The 13,808-nt window shown below is 46.0% G+C and overlaps 1 protein-coding gene across 1 annotated transcript in view; it reads left to right on the forward strand.

The window, feature by feature from the left end:
* LOC311109308 (uncharacterized protein) overlaps positions 1 to 13,808 on the forward strand; it is a 98,877-nt gene that overhangs the window by 47,673 nt on the left and 37,396 nt on the right. The window lies entirely within an intron of this gene.

Below are 13,808 nucleotides of genomic sequence, written 5' to 3' on the forward strand. Positions count from 1 at the left end.
GCACTAAAGTAAAACTCCCAAAAATTTGGCAAATAAATTAACTTTATGTCCTGGATACAAAGTGTTATGTTTGGGGCAAATCCAACACAACACATCACTGAGTACCATATTTTCAAGCATGATGGTGGCTGCATCATGTTATGGGTATGCTTGTCATTGACAAGGACTAGGGACTTTTTTAGGATAAAAGAAATGGAATTGAGCTAAGCACAAGCAAAATCCTAGAGGAAAACCTGGTTCAGTCGTCTTTCCAACAGACACTGGGAGACAAATTCAGCTTTCAGCACGACAATAACCAAGATGACATTGAATATTCCTGAGTGGCCTAATTAGAGTTTTGTCTTAAATCGGCTTGAAAATCTATGGCAAGACTTAAAAATGGCTGTCTAGCAATGCCCAACTGTGATGAGGTGTGAATGACGGAGTCAGGCGCAGGAGGTAAAACACAGAAATCCAGAGTTTATTCAGTGTACATGAATAAAGCGCAGCAAGCGTCAAAACGAAACATCCACCTTGGCTACATACAAGGAAAGAGTAGCTCACAATGAACAATCACTCACAAAGGACAAGGGGGCAGGGGGAACACTTATACACAGACTAATGAGGGAATGAGTACCAGGTGTGTGTGATTGACAAGACAAGACAAGACAAATGGAGTGATGATAAATGGAGCGGTAGTGGCTAGTAAACCGATGACGACGAACGCCAAAACCTGCCCGAGCAAGGAGGAGGGGCAGCCTCGGCTGAATTTGTGACACCAACAACCAACTTGACAGAGCTTGAATAATATTTTTAAGAATAATGGGTAAATGTTGTACAATCCAGGTGTGCAAATCTCTTAGAGACTTACCCAGAAAGATTTACAGCTGTAATCGCTCCTAAAGGTGAGTCTAACATGTATTGACTCAGGGGTGTGAATATTTATGTACATTTTGATATTTTCCGCGACTAGCTGATGTGGTGTGTTGATGAGAGCGAGGCGCTCCGGTGTGGGCTCAGGGCCTGTGGTTATGAACAGGGCTTCTAACACAGCCCCCGTAGAGACAGACAAACCTATCCACAGCAGGGCTGCTCTGCTGTCCACTGGCCCTCAGCAGCATTGCAAAGCACAGAGAGCGGCAGGAACTAAAGGCTTTGATTTCTCTCTTCCTCTGAGAGAGTGTGTGTGTGTGTGTGTGTGTGTTTTTGTCTGTCTGATGTGTTCTTGAGCTCCCCACTGTCTGAAGGGAATTTAGTCTCCACACTCCAACACAGTGTGGCAGACAGTTGTTGCTTTCCGTGAACTAGACAATGATGTGTGAATAATGAAATCCCTGTGGGCTTACATTGGCTATCTACATTTTACATTTTAGTCATTTAGCAGACACTCTTATCCAGAGCGACTTATAGTTAGTGAGAGCATACATTTTTCATACTGGCCCCCCGTGGGAATCGAACCCACAACACTGGCGTTGCAAGTGCCATGCTCTACCAACTGAGCTACAGGAGGGCCTAAGGCTTTAAAAAGCAACATGAAAGTGTTTATGAATTGCAGACTAATAGACACATGGTAGACTTGAATTAATTTGGATTGATGGAATATTGTACAACTGTAAGAAAAATATGAATGTAGTGAAAATGATAGGAAAGGTCAGATTGCTGACAGTTCCAATGGTAGACAGTTCCAGTTACAGTGGGAGACAGTTCCAGTGTTAGACTGTTACAGTTACAGTGGTAGACAGTTACAGTGGTAGACAGTTACAGTGGTAGACAGTTACAGTGGTAGACAGTTACAGTGGTAGACAGTTACAGTGGTAGACAGTTACAGTTACAGTGGTAGACAGTTACAGTTACAGTGGTTTACAGTTACAGTGGTAGACAGTTACAGTGGTAGACAGTTACAGTGGTAGACAGTTACAGTTACAGTGGTAGACAGTTACAGTGGTAGACAGTTACAGTGTTAGACAGTTACAGTTACAGTGGTAGACAGTTACAGTGGTAGACAGTTACTGTTACAGTGGTAGACAGTTACAGTTACAGTGGTAGACAGTTACAGTGGTAGACAGTTACAGTGGTAGACAGTTACAGTTACAGTGGTAGACAGTTACAGTGGTAGACAGTTACAGTTACAGTGGTAGACAGTTACAGTTACAGTGGTTTACAGTTACAGTGGTAGACAGTTACAGTTACAGTGGTAGACAGTTACAGTTACAGTGGTTTACAGTTACAGTGGTAGACAGTTACAGTGGTAGACAGTTACAGTTACAGTGGTAGACAGTTACAGTGGTAGACAGTTACTGTTACAGTGGTAGACAGTTACAGTTACAGTGGTAGACAGTTACAGTGGTAGACAGTTACTGTTACAGTGGTAGACAGTTACAGTTACAGTGGTAGACAGTTACAGTGGTAGACAGTTACAGTTACAGTGGTAGACAGTTACAGTGGTAGACAGTTACAGTGGTAGACAGTTACAGTGGTAGACAGTTACAGTTACAGTGGTAGACAGTTACAGTGGTAGACAGTTACTGTTACAGTGGTAGACAGTTACAGTTACAGTGGTAGACAGTTACAGTGGTAGACAGTTACTGTTACAGTGGTAGACAGTTACAGTTACAGTGGTAGACAGTTACAGTGGTAGACAGTTACAGTTACAGTGGTAGGCAGTTACAGTGGTAGACAGTTACAGTTACAGTGATAGACAGTTACAGTGGTAGACAGTTACAGTTACAGTGGTTTACAGTTACAGTGGTAGACAGTTACAGTGGTAGACAGTTACAGTTACAGTGATAGACAGTTACCGTTACAGTGGTAGACAGTTACCGTTACAGTGGTAGACAGTTACCGTTACAGTGGTAGACAGTTACCGTTACAGTGGTAGACAGTTACAGTGGTAGGCAGTTACAGTGGTAGGCAGTTACAGTGGTAGACAGTTACAGTGGTAGACAGTTACAGTGGTAGACAGTTACAGTGGTAGACAGTTACAGTTACAGTGGTAGGCAGTTACAGTGGTAGACAGTTACAGTGGTAGGCAGTTACAGTGGTAGACAGTTACAGTTACAGTGGTAGACAGTTACAGTTACAGTGGTAGACAGTTACAGTTACAGTGGTAGACAGTTACAGTTACAGTGGTAGACAGTTACAGTGGTAGACAGTTACAGTTACAGTGGTAGGCAGTTACAGTGGTAGACAGTTACAGTGGTAGACAGTTACAGTGGTAGACAGTTACAGTTACAGTGGTAGACAGTTACAGTGGTAGACAGTTACAGTTACAGTGGTAGACAGTTACAGTGGTAGACAGTTACAGTTACAGTGGTAGACAGTTACAGTTACAGTGGTAGGCAGTTACAGTTACAGTGGTAGACAGTTACAGTGGTAGACAGTTACAGTGGTAGACAGTTACAGTGGTAGACAGTTACAGTGGTAGACAGTTACAGTGGTAGACAGTTACAGTGGTTTACAGTTACAGTGGTAGACAGTTACAGTGGTAGACAGTTACAGTTACAGTGGTAGACAGTTACAGTGGTAGACAGTTACAGTGGTAGACAGTTCTAGATGTGCCTTTGGGGAGGGGGGAGGGTCTGGCTAGTTGCCATGGTGACTGAGCAGCAGTTTATGTTGCCATGGGGATGGCGACTGATGCTTATAAAGTAGGCTGAGGCTAAAAGCTCTTTATCAGTGACACTCACACCCAAACACACACACACACACACGCACCAACTCACAGAAACATCTCACTTACTAACTCACAAACAGGCCACAGCACAAATACATGCATGTTTAAATATGTCATTTTTTCACATGCAACCTCATTGGAGGGAAACTGATAACATACACAGAAACAACAAAGCAAAAAGGCGGTCACTGTAGCTATATTACAGCACCAGCCAATCTGTATCAGTCTCTTAATTATACAAAACATGTAAATGAAGCAGCCCTAAGCATGTTTCCATTTCTATAACGGGCTCTGGAATCGGGTGATTTCCAAAACCGGCGTGCAGCTGTCTGCATGGGGAATGAGGACGGGAGCGGTCTGCTGTCAAATAATAATGATAATATAATATCTACCCAGACAGGGCAAAGGAGAGCAGCAGATACGCTATTCCACCCTTCCACTCGCTCCCCTGACACAGACCTGACATGACGGAATCAAAATGTCTACATTGGAGCATCCAAACTTGGGGCTGACACCGTTCGATTTACGGGAGACATTCTAGGATTCATTTTAGATTCCATGAACTGGAACAACCCAACAGTGTGTTACTTTGAGCTGTCCTGGTAGCAGTGTTTTACTTTGAGCTGTCCTGGTAGCAGTGTTTTACTTTGAGCTGTCCTGGGACCAGTGTTTTACTTTAAGCTGTCCTGGTACCAGTGTTTTACTTTGAGCTGTCCTGGTAGTAGTGTTTTACTTTGAGCTGTCCTGGTACCAGTGTTTTACTTTGAGCTGTCCTGGTAGCAGTGTTTTACTTTGAGCTGTCCTGGTAGCAGTGTTTTACTTTGAGCTGTCCTGGTACCAGTGTGTTACTTTGAGCTGTCCTGGTACCAGTGTTTTACTTTGAGCTGTCCTGTTACCAGTGTTTTACTTTGAGCTGTCCTGTTACCAGTGTTTTACTTTGAGCTGTCCTGTTACCAGTGTTTTACTTTGAGCTGTCCTGGTAGCAGTGTTTTACTTTGAGCTGTCCTGGTAGCAGTGTGTTACTTTGAGCTGTCCTGGTAGCAGTGTTTTACTTTGAGCTGTCCTGGTAGCAGTGTTTTACTTTGAGCTGTCCTGGTAGCAGTGTTTTACTTTGAGCTGTCCTGGTAGCAGTGTGTTACTTTGAGCTGTCCTGGTAGCAGTGTTTTACTTTGAGCTGTCCTGGTAGCAGTGTGTTACTTTGAGCTGTCCTTGTAGCAGTGTTTTACTTTGAGCTGTCCTGGTAGCAGTGTTTTACTTTGAGCTGTCCTGGTAGCAGTGTTTTACTTTGAGCTGTCCTGGTAGCAGTGTTTTACTTTGAGCTGTCCTGGTAGCAGTGTTTTACTTTGAGCTGTCCTGGTAGCAGTGTGTTACTTTGAGCTGTCCTGGTAGCAGTGTTTTACTTTGAGCTGTCCTGGTAGCAGTGTGTTACTTTGAGCTGTCCTGGTAGCAGTGTGTTACTTTGAGCTGTCCTGGTAGCAGTGTGTTACTTTGAGCTGTCCTGGTAGCAGTGTTTTACTTTGAGCTGTCCTGGTAGCAGTGTGTTACTTTGAGCTGTCCTTGTAGCAGTGTGTTACTTTGAGCTGTCCTGGTAGCAGTGTTTTACTTTGAGCTGTCCTGGTACCAGTGTTTTACTTTGAGCTGTCCTGGTAGCAGTGTTTTACTTTGAGCTGTCCTGGTAGCAGTGTGTTACTTTGAGCTGTCCTGTTAGCCGTGTTTTACTTTGAGCTGTCCTGGTAGCAGTGTGTTACTTTGAGCTGTCCTGGTACCAGTGTGTTACTTTGAGCTGTCCTGGTACCAGTGTGTTACTTTGAGCTGTCCTGGTACCAGTGTTTTACTTTGAGCTGTCCTGGTAGCAGTGTTTTACTTTGAGCTGTCCTGGTAGCAGTGTTTTACTTTGAGCTGTCCTGGTAGCAGTGTTTTACTTTGAGCTGTCCTGGTAGCAGTGTGTTACTTTGAGCTGTCCTGGTAGCAGTGTTTTACTTTGAGCTGTCCTGGTAGCAGTGTTTTACTTTGAGCTGTCCTGGTAGCAGTGTTTTACTTTGAACTGTCCTGGTAGCAGTGTTTTACTTTGAGCTGTCCTGGTAGCAGTGTTTTACTTTGAGCTGTCCTGGTAGCAGTGTTTTACTTTGAGCTGTCCTGGTAGCAATGTTTTACTTTGAACTGTCCTGGTAGCAGTGTTTTACTTTGAGCTTTCCTGGTAGCAGTGTGTCACTTTGAGCTGTCCTGGTACCAGTGTGTCACTTTGAGCTGTCCTGGTACCAGTGTGTCACTTTGAGCTGTCCTGGTAGCAGTGTTTTACTTTGAGCTGTCCTGGTACCAGTGTTTTACTTTGAGCTGTCCTGGTACCAGTGTTTTACTTTGAGCTGTCCTGGTACCAGTGTTTTACTTTGAGCTGTTCTGGGACAGTTTCTTCTCATTGCAAGAAATTGCTCGTTCTCGACCTGACGTACTGTATTTTAATGTTGAATAGAGCTGAGATAGTGCTGGTTAAAGGAGAAATGAGTGGACTAGCTGCCCTGGTTTTCTTCTTAGTGCAATGTTTCCCAGTGTATACTCCTCCTCTCTCGTCCGCTGTATTTAAATGGCAGTGGTCTTACCATGGTGCTGGATAAAGGAGAGATTATTGAGAAATGTCTCATCACTTTAGGGTTAAAGGTTTGACAACCACATGCTGGCACTAAATGGCACACCAAATTAAATTCCCAATCAATCTCCTCATAAACCTAAGCCTCAAAATGCAGCCATCTACTAAGATTTCATATCAATTGGACAAGTCATGAATACATATATCCACTCTTAATTCTTATCCCCCCAAAAAAATCATCCCACTTGATTTAGCGTCCATATTTATCCAATTAAGGGAATTTGGGGAGCTTGTCGGATGGATCAGGGACCATGTGTGCCCAGAATTGCGGATTGGCCCTAAGACATCACATCCACAATGAATAGAAACGGATGAGGGTTCTGAGCACATCTGCTGCAATAGGACTAAAATGGTGGGGCGGTTTATGGATGTTTCGATTTTACCACAGAAGACAAACAAGATTTAAAAAGATATTTCAAGTTGATAGATGGTGAGATGGATCTCAGGCCGTTTACAACGCTGTGACAGGGGCAGTAATGTTGCTGCAGAACAATTACAACGGCAATGTGTCGATACATAAGGTGGTAGGCAGCTCCTCGTCAGACAATAGCTACACGATAGGTGGGAATAATAAGGTGCATGGTGCATCTTAATGTGTACACCCAGAGCCAAGTATTTCAAATCTAAATACATGGCTCTACGTACACCTATACTGTATGTCAATGTTCAGAAATACACCCTGAGAACAGATTCAAACTTCCCATTGAATACAAGGCAGTAGCTACTGAAGCATCAACTACATAAACCCTTTCGGTATTCATTCATGGTTAAGCAATCAAAGGCACATTGTCAAGTTATTTTGTTATTATAGCAGTCTGTCAGGTAATATGTGTCATCCATGTCTGGAAATGGAGGGGTCTCGAACACAATGTACACAAAGAAAGGCTCCCTCCCTCTGATTTTGAGGCTGGTAAGCTGCTGTTCCGAGGGAGGCGAGGAGTTGATGGTGGAAGTGGAGGACCTGAGGCTTGAACGACACGGCCACAGTATGTGACTTACACATTCCACAGCACCACGTTTTCAGCCTTCTTCCCCCTCTGTCTGGGAGTCAGTGGCGCCCGGGCTGCCTGTGTGCCTGCTCAGCCTAAGACTAAGCTATTTACAGCTGAAATGTTCTGTCTGGAGGCTTGTCTATCAGCCTGTCACAGACATTGCTGGATTAACAGACTTGCATAGGCATTAGCAGCAGAGAGACCGTAGCAGACTGATGACTGTGATTAATTGAAAGATACCATTGACTCGAGCAGTAAGAGAGCAGTGTGCTCCTTATCTCATAGCTCAGCAGATCATAATATTTATTTTTATTTTATTAAGAAGAAATTCTTCTTTACAAGGATGGCCTAATAAACTGAATATTTTAAAATGCCCCCAGTTGATTTTGCCCCCCCCCCCCCTCCCTCTGGCCCTCCCACCTACCTCCCTCTCTCCCTCCCCCTCTCTTCCTCCCCCAATCCCGCCCCCTCCCACCTCTCCCTCCCACCTCTCTCCCTCTCCCTCCCACCTCTCTTCATATCTTCCTCTGGCTCCCTGCGTTGCCGAGACGACTTGGTTGCCGGCGCCGTGGCAAGGATCCTGTTGCCATGGAAATGGGAGGCAGTTGCTTTGGAGACATTGGGAAGAATGGGGCTACCAAGGAAACAATGGGGTGTGACAGCAGGGGGGGAGGGGTGCACTGATTGAGCTAAAAATAAAACAACTAAAGACTCACTTTCTCTCCCCCTTCCCTCTCTCTCCCCCCCACTTGTTTTCTCCTTCCCTTTCTCTGTCTTCTGATCTCTCCCTCCACACCGTTCTTCTCTGTCTTCTGATCTCTCCCTCCACACCGTTCTTCTCTGTCTTCTGATCTCTCCCTCCACACCGTTCTTCTCTGTCTTCTGATCTCTCCCTCCACACTGTTCTTCCCTTTCTCTGTCTTCTGATCTCTCCCTCCACACCGTTCTTCTCTGTCTTCTGATCTCTCCCTCCACACTGTTATTCTCTGTCTTCTGATCTCTCCCTCCACACTGTTCTTCTCTGTCTTCTGATCTCTCCCTCCACACCGTTCTTCTCTGTCTTCTGATCTCTCCCTCCACACTGTTCTTCTCTGTCTTCTGATCTCTCCCTCCACACTGTTCTTCTCTGTCTTCTGATCTCTCCCTCCACACCGTTCTTCTCTGTCTTCTGATCTCTCCCTCCACACCGTTCTTCTTTGTCTTCTGATCTCTCCCTCCACACCGTTCTTCTCTGTCTTCTGATCTCTCCCTCCACACCGTTCTTCTCTGTCTTCTGATCTCTCCCTCCACACCGTTCTTCTCTGTCTTCTGATCTCTCCCTCCACACCGTTCTTCTCTCTCTTCTGATCTCTCCCCCCACACCGTTCTTCTCTTTTCTGTCTCTCAGAGAAGGGAATGCATTAATCCACCCACCCCATTTGAGCACGGACTCCCATGTAGTATCCCATGTAGTGTCTCTCTCGGGCGCTTTTATATTTACAGCTGTAGCCTCTCACCGTTCAAAGAGGCTGTGCCGCTCCTCAGTTGTAAAACTCACATTTTAAGTATTGCACCTCTGTGTATAACAGTCCTTCTGAATAATGTACCAGGGAGTGTTTGCTAGTTTAATGGCTTGACTGATAGGCCTATTTGCATACTCCGTAGGGCACCGGGTTTGATAAAGCCCTTTTTAGTCTCATCAGTTCTCTTAGTTAATGGCCACCTCTCCAACCTCTCTGCAGCATGAACAGTAGTTCACTGGTGAAAGACTACAAGGCTCCGGTGCAAGGATGGACATTTTGGGGATGGAACATTGCAGGATATGTCATTCATTTGATGAATCTGGAAATACCTGATCTATTTTTTATGCTGCCGTTTTCACCCCATAATTACTTCTACGGATAGAGATGGAGCTGAGACCAACATGTGCAGCAGGGGGTGAGATGCGATTTGATTTAACTCGATTACCTTTTCTCCAAATGTCAACTGCTAAATTAAGTTCTGGAATGTTTTTTCTGCTTCTTTTCTCTGTGTTTGTCATTGCTCGTCCGTTAGAAACGGTGCCTCAGTAGCGCAGCGGGATTATGTAAGAGGGCCTTCTTGTTTGCGTGTACGTCCAGCCAGCCAGCCAGCCAGGCTAGGCCAGGCAGAGTGAGGTCATCACTGGAGAGGGGGCGCTCTGTGTCTCTGTCCCTGAGGGGCTCTGGTGTCACTCCATTGGGAGAGAGAGCGGGCTGCGATGTGGCAGGGTCGACATGGCGTGAGTCGGCAGAGTCGACATGGCCCAGATATCCTCATTGCTATTCCACAGTGTCTGCTGAGTATAATATACAATACTCTACTCCACAATACTACACTACACTATACAATACTCTAATCTACTATACTACACTACACTATACAATACTCTACTCCACAATACTACACTACACTATACAATACTCTACTCCACAATACTACACTACACTATACAATACTCTACTCCACAATACTACACTACACTATACAATACTCTACTCCACAATACAACACTACACTACACTACACCACACTACACTACACTATACTATACAATACTCCACAATACTCCACCGCACTATACAATACTCTACTCCACAATACCATACTCCACTATACTATACTCCACTCCACTCCACAATACTACACTACACCATACAATACTCCACTCCACAATACTACAATACACCATACAATACTCTACTCCACAATACTACACTACACTACACGACACGACACGACACTATACAATACTCTACTCTACTACACTACACTACACTATACAATACTCTACTCTACTATACTAATGTATACTGGGCCCTGTGTAGCTCAGTTGGTAGAGCATGGCGCTTGCAACGCCAGGGTTGTGGGTTCGTTTCCCACGGGGGGGCCAGTATGAAAATGTATGCACTCACTAACTGTAAGTCGCTCTGGATAAGAGCATTTGCTAAATGACTAAAATGTAAAAATTTACTGTATCCAAAAACAGTCTTGTTTTTCCACATAGCAAGTATATATACTGAACAAAAATATAAACGCAACATGCAACAATTTCAAAGATTTTACTGAGTTACAATTCATATAAGTAAATCAGTCAATTTAAATAAATAAATTAGGCCGTAATCTATGGATTTCACATGACTGGTCAGGGGCGGAGCCATGTGTGGCCCTGGGAGGGCATAGGCCTACCCACTTGGCAGCAAGGCCCAGCCAATCAGACGATCCTGCAGGTGAAGAAGCCAGATATGGAGGTCCTGGGCTGGCGTGTTATACGTGGTCTGCGGTTGTGAGGCCGGTTGGAAATACTGCCAAATTCTCTAAAACGCCATTGGAGGCAGCTTATGGTAGAAAAATGAACATTAAATTCTCTGGCAACAGTTCTGGTGGACATTCCTGCAGTCAGCATGCCAATTGCACGCTCCCTCAAAACTTGAGACATCTGTGGCATTGTGTTGTGTGACAAAACTGCACATTTTAAAGTGACCTTTTATTGTCCCCAGCACAAGGTGCACCTGTGTAATGATCATGCTGTTTAATCCGTTTCTTGATATGCCACACCTATCAGGTGGATGGATTATCTTGGCAAAGGAGAAAGGCTCACTAACAGGGATGTAAACAAATTTGTGCACAACATTTGAGAGAAATAAGCTTTTTGTGTGTATGGAAAATGTCAGGGATATTTTTAATTCAGCTCATGAAAAATGGGACCAACACTTTACATGTTGCGTTTATATTTTTGTTCAGTGTAGTTTGCTTCATTCACCATACTAGTGCGTAGGTGGCCACTTTGTTTATGGTAGCTACTCGGCTTGTGTTTAGCATCTGAATTGTTTGAGTCCCACTGATCTGATCTGTCTCATTGTGTTCCTGGTCCTGTCTCTCCTGTCAGAGCACCATACTCTGCAGCAGCCTCAACTGGAGCTAATGTACCACGGCCTCATTACTGCTAGGGGACTGGATGACTGGTAAAGCCCTGTGTTTCTGTGTGTTCGTGTGTGTGTTTCTGTGTGTTGGTGTGTTTGTGGAGAGCAGCGAACACACGTTGGTGGGAGGGACTTGTTCCTTGGGTAACCGGGGGCGACGGTCACGATGGCGACAGAGATGCCATCAGGGTCGTCACTTGTGGGCGGCTTAAACCAAAGATGAAGGCTGTACAGAAACAGTCTCTCTCTGTGGACAATCCGTTTTATTTCTTTGCCAAAGCCACAGAAGCTTCACACAATCCAAGGACGGAAATTTGTCAGAGCTTGTTGTCCATCAAATGGTTTTTCCCGCATTGCTAAATGCTGGGCTGAACAGTATAAAAACAAAGAAAGAATTTCGCACGCTCTTCATATGCTCCCAACAACTTTTAATGGGTAACATCAAAGAATGTTCTCTGTCTTGTCCTGTTATGGTTCACATTGGCAGTTAGCCAGTCAGAACTGTCACTTTGGCTGTCACTGTCACTCTGTGGCACGTCTGACCTAACCTTAACCGACTGGTATGTATCAAATATTTCCGGGTATACCAACACATACTGGTATGTATTAAACCAGGAAGTGGACTGTGGTTGTGTACTGTACTCCAGTTTCTCATTTTACCTTTACTAATGCAGCAGAATCTGGGTGAGATTGAACCAGAATGAACCACACACACACACACACCTACACACAGACACATACATTCACAAATCTCTTTCTCTCTCTTTCTCTCTCTCACACACACACACTCTAGACTTTGGCACTGCTCAACAGAGGCCTCTGCCAGGGTACTCTACTGTCTGTCTGGCTCAGAGACACACAGTGTGTGTGTAAGTTTCAAGGCGGGAAACAGAGTGAATGTGTGAAGTGAGGTCGAAAGACAGGGTAAGAGGTCAAATAGAGATAATGTTACCCAGAAATGGATCACTTTGCTGTTCGAGGCTGATATGTGTTGGGAGAGAATGAGAAAACTGGGGGAAAGGTGCCCTAGCTACTATTGCCCTAGCTACTATTTCCCTAGCTACTATTGCCCTAGCTACTATTGCCCTAGCTACTATTTCCCTAGCTACTATTGCCCTAGCTACTATTTCCCTAGCTACTATTGCCCTAGCTACTATTGCCCTAGCTACTATTTCCCTAGCTACTATTGCCCTGGCTACTATTTCCCTAGCTACTATTTCCCTAGCTACTATTTCCCTAGCTACTATTGCCCTAGCTACTATTGCCCTAGCTACTATTTCCCTAGCTACTATTGTCCTAGCTACTATTGCCCTAGCTACTATTTCCCTAGCTACTATTGTCCTAGCTACTATTTCCCTAGCTACTATTGTCCTAGTTACTATTGCCCTAGCTACTATTGCCCTAGGTACTATTTCCCTAGCGACTATTGCCCTAGCGACTATTGCCCTAGCTACTATTGCACCCAGCGACTATTGCCCTAGCGACTATTGCCATAGCGACTATTGCCCTAGCGACTATTGCCCTAGCTACTATTGCCCTAGCTACTATTGCCCTAGCTGCTATTGCCCTAGCTACTATTGCCCTAGCTACTATTGCCCTAGCGACTATTTCCCTAGGGAGATGGGGAGAGGGGGGTAGAAAGGGAGAAGGGAGAGGGGGAGAGGGGGGTAGAAAGGGAGAGGGGGAGAGGGGGGTAGAAAGGGACAGGGGGTAGAAAGAGAGAGGGGGTAGAAAGGGAGGGGAGAGGGGGAGAGGGGGGTAGAAAGGGAGAGGGGGGGTAGAGGGGGTAGAAAGGGAGAGGGGGTAGAAAGGGAGAGGGGGGTAGAAAGGGAGAGGGGGAGAGGGGGGTAGAAAGGGAGAGGGGGAGACGGGTGTAGAAAGGGAGCGGGGGAGAGGAGGGTAGAAAGGGAGAGGGGGGTAGATGGGAGAGGGGGAGAGGGGGTAGAAAGGGAGAGGGGGAGAGGGGGGTAGAAAGGGAGAGGGGGTAGAAAGGGAGAGGGGGGTAGAGAGGGGGAGGGGGGGTAGAAAGGGAGAGGGGGAGACGGGTGTAGAAAGGGAGAGGGGGTAGAAAGGGAGAGGGGGTAGAAAGAGAGAGGGGAGGGGGGTAGAAAGGGAGGGGAAAGGGAGAGGGGGAGAGGGGGGTAGAAAGGGAGAGGGGGGTAGAAAGGGAGAGGAGGAGAGGGGGGTAGAAAGGGAGAGGGGGAGAGGAGGGTAGAAAGGGAGAGGGGGGTAGAAAGGGAGAGGGGGAGAGGGGGTAGAGGGGGAGAGGGGGGTAGAAAGGGAGAGGGGGAGAGGGGGGTAGAAAGGGAGAGGGGGGTAGAAAGGGAGAGGGGGAGAGGAGGGTAGAAAGGGAGAGGGGGGTAGAAAGGGAGAGGGGGTAGAAAGGGAGAGGGGGAGAGGGGGGTAGAAAGGGAGAGGGGGAGAGGGGGGTAGAAAGGGAGAGGGGGAGAGGGGTGTAGAAAGGGAGAGGGGGTAGAAAGAGAGAGGGGGGTAGAGGGGGGTAGAAAGGGAGAGGGGGTAGAAAGAGAGAGGGGAAAGGGAGAGGGGGAGAGGGGGGTAGAAAGGGAGAGGGGGGTAGAAAGGGAGAGGAGGAGAGGGGG

This window comes from Coregonus lavaretus (genome assembly GCF_964263955.1).
Source record: "Coregonus lavaretus genome assembly, chromosome: 34".
NCBI classification, from domain to species: domain Eukaryota; kingdom Metazoa; phylum Chordata; class Actinopteri; order Salmoniformes; family Salmonidae; genus Coregonus; species Coregonus lavaretus.